The following is a 14,453-nucleotide window of genomic DNA, read 5'->3' as shown; positions in this document are numbered from 1 at the left end:
CTTTGGTACCCAAATTCGATTAGCAAAGTACCGTGTTCCGTCCTCCTTGATGTCAAACTTCTTATCCATTCCTCTGAGAAATTCAACATCGACATTTTCTTGTTTCATGGCTTCTTGTTATGCTTCACGGATTTTTTATGTGAGATTCGTACGGACAACTATGTTAAGAGCTTTAACCTTAAGAGGTTTCTCTCGCTCCTTTATGCTTAAGGCATCTGCCACAACATTCGCCTTGCCCGGATGGTATTAAAGTTCGCAGTTATAATCGTTAAGTAGTTCCATCCAACGTCGTTATCTCATGTTGAGCTATTTCTGATCAAATATGTGCTGTAAACTCTTATGGTCAGTGAAGATAGTGAACTTGGTTCCAAACAGGTAGTGTCTCCACATTTTAAGTGCAAAGACAACAGCTCCTAACTCAAGGTCGTACGCAGTATAGTTCTGCCCGTAAATCTTTAACTGACGCGACCCATAAGCAATAACCTTGTTTCGTTGCATAAGCACGAAACCCATTCCTTGACGTGAGGCATCACAATAAATAACAAAATCTTCACTTCCCTCGGGTAGATACAATACTGGTGCAGTTGTTAACTTCTCCTTCAACAACTGTAACGCAGTCACTTGCGATTCTGACCACTCAAACTTCTTGCCCTTATGAGTCAACGCGGTTAATGGTCAGGCGATCTTATAGAATCCTTCAATGAATCTCCGATAATAACCAGCTAGACCCAAAAATTGCCTAATCTGCGTTGGCGTCTTTCGAGTTTCCCAATTCTTAACCAACTCAATCTTTTCTAGATCGACCTGTATTCCACTGGCCCCTACAACATGGCCAAGAAATTGTACTTCTGGTAACCAAAAGTCACACTTAGAGAACTTTGCATACAACTGCTCTTCTCTAAGCATAGTCAATATCGAACGTAGATGCTGCTCGTGCTCTTCTCTCTTCTTGGAGTACACCAATATATCATCAATGAACACAATGATGAATTTATCTAGGTATGGCTTACACATACGGTTTATGAGGTCCATGAACACCGCTGGTGCATTCGTCAAACCAAACGACATCACTGTAAACTCATAATGCCCATAACGTGTTCTAAACACTGTCTTCGGGACATCAGCTTCTTTGACTCTCAATTGATGATACCCGTATCTCAAATCAATCTTCGAATAACAACTGGATCCCTGCAGCTGATCAAATAAGTCATCAATCCTCGGTATCGGATACCGATTCTTGATTGTCAACTTGTTCAATTCTCTGTAGTCGATACACAATCTCATCAACCCATCATTCTTCTTAACAAACAGGACCGGAGCTCCCCAAGGCGAAGAACTCGGTCGAATAAATCCCTTGTCTAGCAACTCTTGCAATTGACTAGACAACTCTTGATGCTCTGGGGGTGCGAGTCTATACGGTGCGCGAGCCACCGGTGCCGCTCCTGGCACTAAGTCTATCTGAAACTCAATTTCTCGATGCGGTGGGAGACCAGGTAATTCCTCTGGAAAAACTTCAAGAAATTCCTTAACTATAGGAACGTCTTCGGGTCTCCTTTCTTCTGGTACAATTTGGCTTACATGAGCCAAGAATGCGATACATCCCTTTCTCACATACTTCTGGACTTTCAAGCAGTTAATGAGATGTAATTGTGAGCCATTCTTTTCACCATAAATCATCATAGGTTCACCGTCAGCAATAGGAATACGAATAGCCTTTAGGTCACAGACCACCTCGGCTTTGTTACCAGCTAACCAGTCCATTCCAACCACAAGGTCAAAACTTCCTAGTTTAATAGGTATCACATCAATGCTAAAAGGCTTACTGTCTAATGTCAAAGTACAATCACGATAAATCTTATCAGCTCTCATCAAGTTACCATATCCTAGTTATATGGAATACACGTTATCTAAGGAAGAAACATGATTCTTAATATTGTGACAAATATCCTTAGATATAAAACTTCTATCGGCGCCAGTATCAAACAAAACATAAACATTAAAATAGTTGGGCGAGAACGTACCTTTAACTGAGTTAAGGTCATTGCATGTCCCACTGGGGTGATGGGTGGTTGCAGTTCCCTGAGTGGATTCATCTTTCTTCTTCCTCGGGCAGTCCTTCGCGTAATGACCTGCTTCGTCACACGTAAAGCACCTATTTTTTATTGATGCCGACCTTACAATCTAGGGCCAGCTGACCCTTCTTTTGACACTTGATGCAAACCAGCATTGTGCATCCCCTATGGTGGTGCCTTCCACATTTACCGCACAATGGTAGTTTTCCCTTGTAATTTGTGTTGGATGAAGATCCTTTCTAGAAGTTACGGGGCATCCCTTGCCTTTCACCTCGGTTCTGTGCGAGACTTCCAACAATATTCTCACTTAGTTTCCTTTTTCCATTAACTTCATTTCCAGTAACAGGCATCTCTTTTCCTTTCGATTAGCTAACCTGCTTCATCCTGTTTATCGCCATGTTGATGACTCTGAGTATTGTCTTTAGTTGATGGGAAAGGACAAAACCAAACACTTCCATCGGCAATCCCGACATGTACCTCTCGATTGCTCTTTCTGATGATGAGACCAAATGTGGACAAAGCAACGATAGCTCCCGGAATCCGTTAGTGTAACTAGCAATGTCAGTTCCAATGACCCTTAAGTTCAGAAGTTCATTTTTCCACCTTATCTGCTCTCGTCTGGGACAGTATTTCTCAATCGTGCAATCAAAACCTGCAGCTCTAAGAGCTTCCGTCACACGTTGGTTAACAAGTTCTTCAACTTGAGCCTCGAGCATTTCTGTAGTAAACATGGTCTCCTTCTACACAAACGATACATCGAAGTAAGATCAATGAAAAACAGAGTTCTTAAAAATATACTAGCAACGAGTGTTGAAGACTAGTAAATAATAGTACGAAAAGATTCGCTAGTAGTGAGTAGTAGCGTAAGTAGTATTAGTAGTGATAGTAGTAACACTAGTGGTAGGAGTAGTGGTACTAGTGTTATGTAGTGATAGTAGTGGTAGTAATACTAAGTAGTAACATTAATGGCATAGTAGTAGTATAACATAATACAAGTATTATGATCATACAAAGTTACTAAATATAGAATAATACCGCATGCAATAAAAGATAATAGTTACTAATAGCATAATCCACCATTAATAATTAAAATTCGAAAGCGATAAACCAAATTCCAAAGTAGTAAACCAAACAATAAACATAATGTGCTAATAGCCCGGTTTATAATACCCGGTAAGTCTTATATAATCAATTAAAGAAAGTATGGCGGATGAAAAAGGAAAAGAAGCTCATGGTCAACGACCCTTCACTTCCTCTTCCGTCGGGTACGAGAGGCAGGTCCATCATTCCTCGGCCTATTACGTTCGGCCTCTAGCGCAGCAACCCTGGCAGTCAAGGCTGCTATCAATCTCGCCATCTCAACGAACCTCGCTTCAGCCTCGTACGTATAAGTATTTATACCTGTGACTCTTTCCTCCATCCTCTCAAGATCATCGAGGTGCGGATATGTCCTAGCAATATCACTCAAAGCGTTAACATGATCAACAATATCCATGTTACGGTTAGTATGAACCAAATCCAATGCATAATGGTTCACGGGTTGGTTAGGTATCTGATGCGGAGCAGGTGCTGGTGCTGGGGCAGGAGCATTCACCTCAGCCACACTGGAGTCGCTGTCACTGCTTCTTGAATCATGTGACATCTAACTCATAGTACAAGAACACAAAAAAAATAGATTAGTCAAGTAAATAACGTTAGTCACAAAGTACTCATGTAATGACTAAGTCCCGGTCATAGTCTAGACTCATCAAGGTGTCCTAATGACCAAATCATACACACTAATGCAAGTCCTAGTTTCCCTACGAACCGTTAGCTCTGATACCAACTATAACACCTCATCAAATTACCATCTGACGACGTGTTAATTCAGGTCCCACAGTTAACAGTTACGCCCTCTATATGAGACGTTTAAAGCATTTGCATTAAATTTTATTCAAAAATTAACTTTCAAAACATAAGTCAATAATCCCAAAATAGAAACACTGTTGTGATCGTAACCACAAGCCAACAATATTTAAACAGTATAAAAGCTTTAAATGCGAATGTAAATAATGTTCTTAAAAATCAAATGCTGACTCCACGGCCAGTCATGCAGCAAACACAGCGGAAGCATACCTCTTAAGGATCTGAGAATAACAACACGCAAAAACAGGTCAACAAATAATGTTGGTGAATCTACAGGTTTAAAGTAATGTAACAGTATCTGAAAAATAGTTATCATAAAAATAGTTTAGTTTCCTTGACCACGAGATTCTATCGTTTGCATAAACCGAGCACCTGAATACTAGCAATGACCCGAGTATAGAAGCCACTATACCCGCCTTACCTCGTAAAATTTTATACACCTTTACAAATGTATTTAATGTTCAAAGTAAATGCACCACAGTTTTTATAGCGGGTGAGGTTTTCAACCTAACGGATCCGTCCATCTAAATTGTGCTTACACCGATGGTATTAAATGTATTCAAGCTAGAGGCTTTTTGAACAAACTCATTATGCATATGTGTAGTACTCATGTCAATACAAAGTATTTGAAAATGTAAATATAACAGCGTGTATTCTCATCCCTGAAAACATGTAAAAAGTGGGACTGTAGACTCACCTTTGAATAAGCTCGGATTGAAAAGTGAACAATTAACTTGTACGGTTTATAGCCGAGTAATGCAACCTAAGTATACGTATGTAGGTTGGTCAATATATGTATCTTAAATAAGTGTGGTTTCATAGTGTACATTTTCTTATTGCTCGACTCGACGCGTTTCAAAGTAAAAGTCAACTATATCATGCAAGTCAAACAAAGTCAACCGAAGTCAAACCGAAAGTCAAACTTGGTCAAAGTAGTCAACTAAAATCAAAATAAGTAGGTTCATGTCAAATATTGGTCAACATGTCAAACCTAAGTCAAACAATACGTTTTAGGTCATGAATGATCATTTTCACAATTTCAGTTTACCGACATGCACAAAGTTTATGAACACGTAGCATGCTTAGCACATTATCTCCTAGTAAAAAATTCACGTAAATATGAAAAACTTCAGATCATAAATATACTTAAAAATCGATTCCAAAAAGTCCGGCCAGGGACTCATACGACAATTAAAAGTCAGGAATCAGAAGGGATACATTTGGGGTTTGCCAAGTCAGTTTCTGACCGCGCACTGATTTCATTTTAGCTATAACTGGAGTTAGGGACATGCAATTGATACAAGACCAGTGGACATAGTTCAAGGACAAATCAAAGTAACACATTTAAAATAATCTTGCAACTTTTGTTTAGCCAATTTGTACAGTTTATTCGTGCAAATTGAACATTCAGTTTTCAGCTCAAATCAGAATTCACATAAAGTATGGCTCTATTGTGCTCAATGCATAAGGTTTCAGAGATTGAAATAAACTAACAATAAGTTACATATCATTTTAAGTTTCATTTTCCAGAAGAATACATGCTCATGAAATTCACATAATCCACAGAGTACAAAACCGTGTGCAATTTACAGATTTGATTCTCATTTAGTTAGTCACCTTCGCACGTGATTATCCGAAGATCTATATATAATTAGCCTATGATATCTACATGAAAGATGAAGTAATTTTTGTATATTTTTCAAATATGCAAAGCTTTAATCACAGAAGTTAACACCTTTTATCATACAAGGTTATTTTCATGCAAGTGCTGTATAAAACTACTTTTACACTAATTCAAGCATATCTCGAGCTATACATAATCAAATGACATGATATCCTAGTCTAACTTGAGTGTTTTTAAATTATCATTCCAGTGGTATAAGTCACACATGCCAATTCATTGTCTATCAATACCAGATTTCTGATCAAGCAACAAAAACAAAACGATAATTCAAATTGACATAACTTAATCATACGGAAACGAAATCAAGCGAATCCAAAGCCTAAAATCAATAGTTTTTTGCAAGGAATCTGATTATAACATAATAATTAACATTTTAAAAACTTAATTTTTCTGACCAAACAAATACAAATTCATTTTTAAACCCTAGCGCATCTAACAATCAAAATAACGATAACGATTAACACGTACGCGTATAGACTTGAGCAATTGACAACATAACTATGAAACTCACATGAAAAATCAGATTTTAAGAATTTGGGTTTATGCAATTATACCTTTGATCGCGAAAAGAATTATATCAACGCGTAGAGGAGATCGAGAATTGCAACGTTTGTTCTTGAGGTTTAATCAAAAAGTGAAAAATTGATGGTGATAGTATGGTGGTGGTGATCGATGGTTTTGGGGAGCCAGGGAGGGATCGACTGCTTCTTTTTTTAGGTTTAGGGAAAGAATACAAGTTACTAGTTAATTTATACACGGACTAATTACCACTAATTGCACTTAAGTCCCTCCATTAAGCTAAAAATTAACAAAATAAGGGGAGGGGGTAGGGGGTCGGCCGAATGGGCCCCATGGGGTATCCCCGGGCTCTCGTTTTGCAATCCCGTGTAATCGTGGTCCGTTTTAAGTGCCGTTTAGTCGTACCGAAGGCCCAGAATGCTAACCTGATCGTTAAACGCAACCAATTGTTTAATTTATTAAAAACCCAATAAATTAAATATTTTAAAAAGTTAATAATTAATAAAATTAATTATTAAAATAAACCCAAGCGTTTCGTTGCTCAAAAGCTATTATCAAAATCGTATCGTTTTTATCGTATTTTATTATCCGAAATATTTATTTGAATTAATATCAACCCATATTAATCATAGAAACCCTCCGAAGATCAGGTACGCATTTAATACACGTAAACGCATAAAAGTTAAATAATCGCCGTTAAATAAACTAATGGAAGGTTAACAGAAGTAACAGAAAAATCAGGGTTGTTACAGTATGTTTTGTTTGTTTGGTTCCTGCACACTTGTATGCTCTGTATGTGTTAATAGTTTTGTTGTGTTGCAGAGTCGGATATAGAATCAATCATATCAATTGTGTCGTTTTATAGTGTTATTAGCTGATTGTTACAGCAAAATAATTGAATACAATTAATTGATTACAATTGTATTCATACAATTGTTTTCAATTGTATTCGTACAGGGACTAGCACAAAAATATCCAAAACTTCAGTTCCAGATCACTGATTCAATTACTATATTACCAATTACAACTATATTTTCTAGTATGATTACAAACAACAACCATATGTATTAAATTCAACAAAACAACAAAACATAGAAAGAAAGAAAGTGTTACCTCTGATTGAATACGAAAACTACAGCTGAAGATGATGATCAACAAATGGATTAAACTTAAAAGCTATGAATGAATGAATGAATATATAAGTCTTGTACGTTCGTCTTATTTTTTTTATAAGATTTTATGGGTGATTATATAAGTTATTAGTTATAGATAATTATAGTATAGTTAATTTTCTAATTTAATTATAAGTATAGTTTTCCTAATTAAAATCAAATTCAAACTCGATCGTAACAAACTTCCTATTTTTTAGCTCTTAGTTTATTAATTGGACGTGTTACATAATGTCACGACCCGGAAAATTTCGACTAATTTTGAACCAAACTATCAATACGATTTCATATTTTCTACACGATAAGCAAAGTCTGTAAGATTGAGCCTTGAAAACTTTAGAATTTGTTCATGTATATATACGAATTACCCTCTGACTAGTTTCGACGATTCACGAACCTATAACTAAAATCAGAAATGTAAATATAAATAATTATATTAAATGTACTAACGAATTATTATGTATTTTAATTACTATGAAGGATAACTTTAACTAACTAAGATTTTTTTATACAAAGAGTATATTAAATATAATTGATTTCGAATATATATTTTACAAATTCAGACATCAAAATATACGGATATAATTTAAAAACTAGAGGAAATCGAATATATAAAGATACATATAGATATGAAATATAGTTATATGATTATATATAAAATTACATATATTGATAAATTTATAAAAATATGATTATATACAATAATATCTATATTCTATTTTTAAAACATAAACAAGATGTAAAGGATTTTTCTTGGATTCTGTCTATTAGCTGTACAAGAACAAACCCGAATTCAGAAGCATCCAAATTCTGATATCAGTCCATATCTACTTTAAATTTTGTTACGTACCTTGTCTCCTTTTTCTTTGTCTGATTATATATATATTTTTTTTTGTTTATATATTCTTGAGTTGATTGAAACTGTCGACCATACTTGATATATAAACGATCATTACAAGTTGTTGATAAGTTACATTCGAATTCTTATCATCATTATCAACTACAAACACCCTTTTACAGCTTCCAAATTGAGAGAATTAATCAGAAAATCCAACAAAGAAGTCGATACACCTGTACCTGCACTTTTCAGTCAAAACCCAAATTCGAATTCAATCTCAAAATGTATAAATGCAATTGTGTTGGTAATCTTATATTAAAACTTTCTGCAAAATATCATATCTCGATTCATTATATCTAGTTCGAATTTCGTAGTCAAAGTTTTCAAGTTAAAAAGTCAACCCTGTGTTCATCAATTAAATTGGAGTTTATTAGATCGTTTCGGTAGAAATTAGTGATTGGAAAAGTTTTTATGAATCAGTTGAAACTAAATTCGTGTTATAACATTTTTCTAAACGCACTAAAAATCGAAAACATGAATTTTTTTTTAAAGAAACCTGCGACAGCAGGTATACTGTTTTTTTTATTTTTTTAATTTTTTTTTTATTTCGCTCTCAAATAAATTCAAGATAATTATAGGTTGTTTATAAATCGTTTGAAAGTTCTTAAATCGTTTAGACAAGTGATTATCATGTGGATGGAGCCTGAGTCTTATGAGGTACTGAAGAAGAAGGAATATTTAGAACAAAATAAGTCTTGGGTTAAATAAATATGGATCCAGCATTATAATAGAAAAACAGGGTTAGAGAAATGGTTTAGTGGTGTTGGCCTGGAACGAGAGGTCTTGGGTTCGAGTCCGGTCCAAGGTGTTTTCTTTTTAAAAGAGTTCTTGAGGTAGTTCTCTATTTTAAAAATTATTATTATTACTCTTATTATCATTAGATGTTAATATTATTAGTATTGTTAGGATTATAATTAGTATTATGATGAAAATAATAAAAGTTACTATCATTTTTATTAAAATTAGTATTTGTATCATTTTAGAAATTATTATTATATTTAATAAAAATATTACTATTAAGATTACCATAAGTAATAAGGTTGTAACAATTATTATTATAAAATACTATGTATTAACATCAAAAAGTATAATTCTCATTATTTTCATTATTAAACTATTTAATCTATTAAAAAGTACTGATATTATCACTATTATGAGTATTATTATTAAAAACTATCATTATAATTATTATCAGTATTATCTATATCAATATTATATAAAATAATTACGATTGTGAAAATAAAAGTTTTAAGAATATTATTAAGGTTATAGGTACGCTTTATTCATATTAACAAAATTTATATAAATATTCATATATAACATAGGTATATTATTAAAAGGCTAATCAAATATAAATATTAATATAACTTTATAAATAATAAACATCTTGAATATATACACAAACTAAATAAACATAGTATATAAACTAAGATATAATATATACACTTGTTCGATTACGATTAAATATTTTATTATATATACAAATGATATAGGTTCGTGAATCCGACGCCAACCCTGCATTGTTCAATATAGTCGTATGTATTTTTACTACAAAATACATTCGGTGAGTTTCATTACTCCCTTTTTATATATATTTTTGGGCTGAGAATACATGCGTTGTTTTATAAATGTTTTACGAAATAGGCACAAGTACTAAAACTAATTCTATGTGGGTTTAAACCAGAAATATACCCTTAGCTTGGTAACATTAAACTACTTGTCTATGTACGGTAGGCGCGAATCCTAAAGATAGATCTATTGGGCCTGACAAACCCCATCCTGACTATGGGATGCTTTAGTACTTCGAGGTTATTTTAAACACACCTGATCTGGTGTACTTCAGAGGGTAAAACATGAACGTTAAGGCTTGTTACCTGGTGCCTACAACTTATAGAATACTTTTATACACTTACGAGTGTACATATATTTATAAACGGAAATCTTGTGGTCTATTAATATATTGAAATGATTATTATGATAAACCTATGAACTCACCAACCTTTTGGTTGACACTTTTAAGCATGTTTATTCTCAGGTACAAATTAAGTCTTCCGCTGTGCATTTGCTCATTTTAAAGACATTACGTGGAGTCATTCCTGGCATATTTAGGAGAGTACCTCGCAATGGGACCAGATGTTGATGATTTCGTCCAGGTGGATAAGGACGGGTTGTTACATGTGGTATCAGAGCGGTGGTCTTAGCGAACCAAGTCTTTCATTAGTGTGTCTAACTGATAGTTGTTTAGATGCATTAGTGGGTCTGGACTTTGACCGTGTCTGCATGTCAAAAGTTTTGCTTATCATTCAGTGTCGAAAATTATTTGCTTATCATCCTTAAAGTTTAGACACATCTTACTGCCTCTATTGCCTAGATAGTGTATAGACAAACTCATATCTTAGCATATCTGCTAATTCATATCTTAGCGTATCTGTTACTGTTACCTTTGCCTGACAGCTTCCGTAGATTCCTCCGTAACTTATGGGATTTTAGTAATATATATGCATATGTAAATTATGTATTGCAGGGTACTAATCTACATCCTATAATCTACTTCTTATCGAAAATCCTTCATCTGATCGTATGAGATGAATCCCTCAACCAGTTCGAGTCCCTCAGATTTCGATAGTTATACTGACAGCTATTCCGACAGCTATTCCGACATGGATATTCACCTAAGCTCCGAAAGTGATGTCACCAGAATGAATCAATCAATCAGCCATCCCCAATTCATCTGATGCATTCGTAGTCGACTTAATCAATGGAGATACGAAGAAGGCGATCCCTTCCACCAATCGAATTCACCTCTTGACAATGAACCTGAAGCGTTTACCGGCGAACCTATCCGAAACACCATTTTCAGCCTCATTTCCAGGGTAGCTCGTCACGATTATATTCTATCTAAAACTCTAAATCCTATCCATCCGCTCGTTCTGACCAACAAACATCCCGGAATAATAGAAGAACTTCGCGAACTTCGCGCTCAAGTAAACAATTGGGAGTATATGGTGCAAAATTTACCAGCTTCAGCAACATCACCGGCACCAACAGTACCCCAACATCAATACCAGTACCACCAACAACCCAAGTTCAACATCACACACCTCAACATCTCATTATGTACCTCGAGCATAATCATCAATCTGCGATTCGTTCTACATCATTTATCTTCGTTTGACATGGCAATTATGTAATCTCTAATGTTTTAGAGATTATATATTCTTGTTCTAATGGTAAATCAAATGATTTTAATATCATATTGACTCATTAAATCCATGATTACATCTGAAGGAAATATATATGTATATATATTTTCATAAAGATTGTAATTAAAAATTCTTTCGTACAATACTGTTAATGATGAAAATATTTTAACGGGTAGGTAATACCCAAGGAATATTTAGATTTCACATTAATAAGTTACATTGTACATTCTTCGAATCTGATTCAATAGTCATTTACTATCCTACTTACAACCACATATATACGTATCCGTTCACCACAGAATAACCATATTCATCCAATTTCATATTTGAATTTTGATTTATCAGAATACAACAAGTGGCATAATGAAGAAAACATTTGACAAAATAAAATTTGTTAGAAACAAACAAATTAACTATGAGGAATTTTGTTAAGAATCCACGCTAACTGTTCCTAGCTAACTGTTCCTAGCTAACTGATTACATTTTATTTATCGCAGTTTATTTATCGTAATTTAATTATCGCAATCTTATTTATCATCATTTAATTTCTGTTATTTACTTTATGCATTTAATTTATCGTCATTTAATTTCTGTTATTTATTTTACGCACTTTAAATATCGGGACACGTATACAAAGTTTTGACATATCATATCGACGCATCTATATATATTATTTGGAACCACCATAGACACTCTATATGCAGTAATGATCGAGTTCTCTATACAGGGTTGAGGTTGATTCTCAAATAATATATATACTTTGAGTTGTGATCGAGTCTGAGACATGTACACGGGTCACGATACGTATTAATTCGAATATTATATATTAAACTATATATAAATTATTGGACTGTTAACTATGGACTATCGACTGCGGACTGCCAGCATTGGACAATTAAAATGAATTAAAATATTGATTATAAAATATGAAACTAAACAATTCTTCAAGTTTGCCACTTGATTTCATCTTAAACCTCATTTGAATCTTGACGATTCCAATCCATGTTCAAACCTTTCATGATTCTTGAAAACACCTTAATCGAAAAGATGAACCAACCGCACTTCATCTACGGAAGAAAAGATCTATGCATATAGTTATGCACCTGAAAAACTCTTGGAACCTGAGTAAAGGTTTAACACGTATCTGCGCTAGCTCCTTTGGCGACGTTACTACCGAAAATCACTTTGCAATCCCTTTCCAAAGTAGCCAATTTTGTCACAACTCCAGTAAGTTAACTTCGACTTTTCGTTCGAATCAACCTTATTATATCTTTGATATATACATTTCCCATTGTTATTGCTACCAGGAAACTTGTTATATTCTACAATATTACCAATATACGTACCAGCAACCTTGTTGCTCCTTGGCTTAAATCTCTCCGACAAATCACTATATTTATCTATTGAAGTCTTATCATGTACTCATCGACATTTTGTAGCGATAGTTGCCATACTAAATACCGGGAAGCATTAATCATTAATTCTCAAATTTCGCATCATTCCTACGTCAATAGTTATATATCTATATATAACGTATATCTTCTGACCGATGAATTGCAACTCGGAATATCTGAATTCCTGAAAAGCACTCTAGCTTACGAATCAGATCTCTGAGTTCTGAAAGTACTGATGAAGCAGCAAAAGTTGTAGATGGTCATAATGGCTAAAAGTTTGATGATAAAGAATGGAGTGTTGGAAACACTCAATAGGAAATTAGTACTGGAAAATGAATTGAGCAAACCATGAAGGAGACGGTGGACAAATAAAAAAAAAAATATATTAAACCTGTACTTAACGAATCCAGACAATTCAGTATCTGACGAAATCTCTAGCTCCTTAATTAGTCTAAATCCTTGCGGACGAATTTCTTCATCATTTTCTGATCTTAAATATTTTAAATTCTAAGATATCATCGTATCTTTAGTTATAAATATCTTAGATATTTCTGAAGATACCTTCAAAATATCTTTATTCGAAATTATCTATCTCTTCGTGCTATCCGTGTTATGTCATCAAGGAAACTATTTTAGTTTCTAAATTTCTTTAAAATTCGAGTTTGAATTATGAATGATTTCCTAGAGAAGTGTTGGGAATTGAAGCATGAGTTAGTATAATATAATGACGTCAGGCCAACGTGATTATATTACAGTAAGTCATGCTGAGTTTCTAATGAAACGTGATGATTCTTAGTACCATCATCATGTGCCATGTTACATAACTCTTTCATTCTACTTAAGCTCTAAGCATATCACGGAAATATTTCCTTGATATTTCTGTTCTTCCGTAACTCCGACAATCTGCTAATAAATTGTGCGATTACATTTTCTTTCTGATCAGAAGATTTCTTTAAATTCCTTGAATTCTGAAAATTAACCTTGACTATGTCAGAAGTTAAGACGAACCTCTAATCACTTCATTTCACTCTTTTGTGATAGCTTCACTTGTACGCTTCGCATGATCGAATTGTTTTAACCATATTAATCGAAAATGATAAAACACTATTCATATTCGTCATGAAAAACATTCTTATTGTTAGCCATGACGACCTCGATCAAATTTCGGGACGAAATTTCTTTAACGGGTGGGTACTGTCACGACCCGGAAAATTTCGACTAATTTTGAACCAAACTATCAATACGATTTCATATTTTCTACACGATAAGCAAAGTCTGTAAGATTGAGCCTTGAAAACTTTAGAATTTGTTCATGTATATATACGAATTACCCTCTGACTAGTTTCGACGATTCACGAACCTATAACTAAAATCAGAAATGTAAATATAAATAATTATATTAAATGTACTAACGAATTATTATGTATTTTAATTACTATGAAGGATAACTTTAACTAACTAAGATTTGTTTATACAAAGAGTATATTAAATATAATTGATTTCGAATATATATTTTACAAATTCAGACATCAAAATATACGGATATAATTTAAAAACTAGAGGAAATCGAATATATAAAGATACATATAGATATAAAATATAGTTATAT

This window comes from Rutidosis leptorrhynchoides, chromosome 11 (genome assembly GCF_046630445.1).
Source record: "Rutidosis leptorrhynchoides isolate AG116_Rl617_1_P2 chromosome 11, CSIRO_AGI_Rlap_v1, whole genome shotgun sequence".
Classification (NCBI taxonomy): Eukaryota; Viridiplantae; Streptophyta; class Magnoliopsida; order Asterales; family Asteraceae; genus Rutidosis; species Rutidosis leptorrhynchoides.
This window is presented reverse-complemented; position numbering follows the sequence as displayed.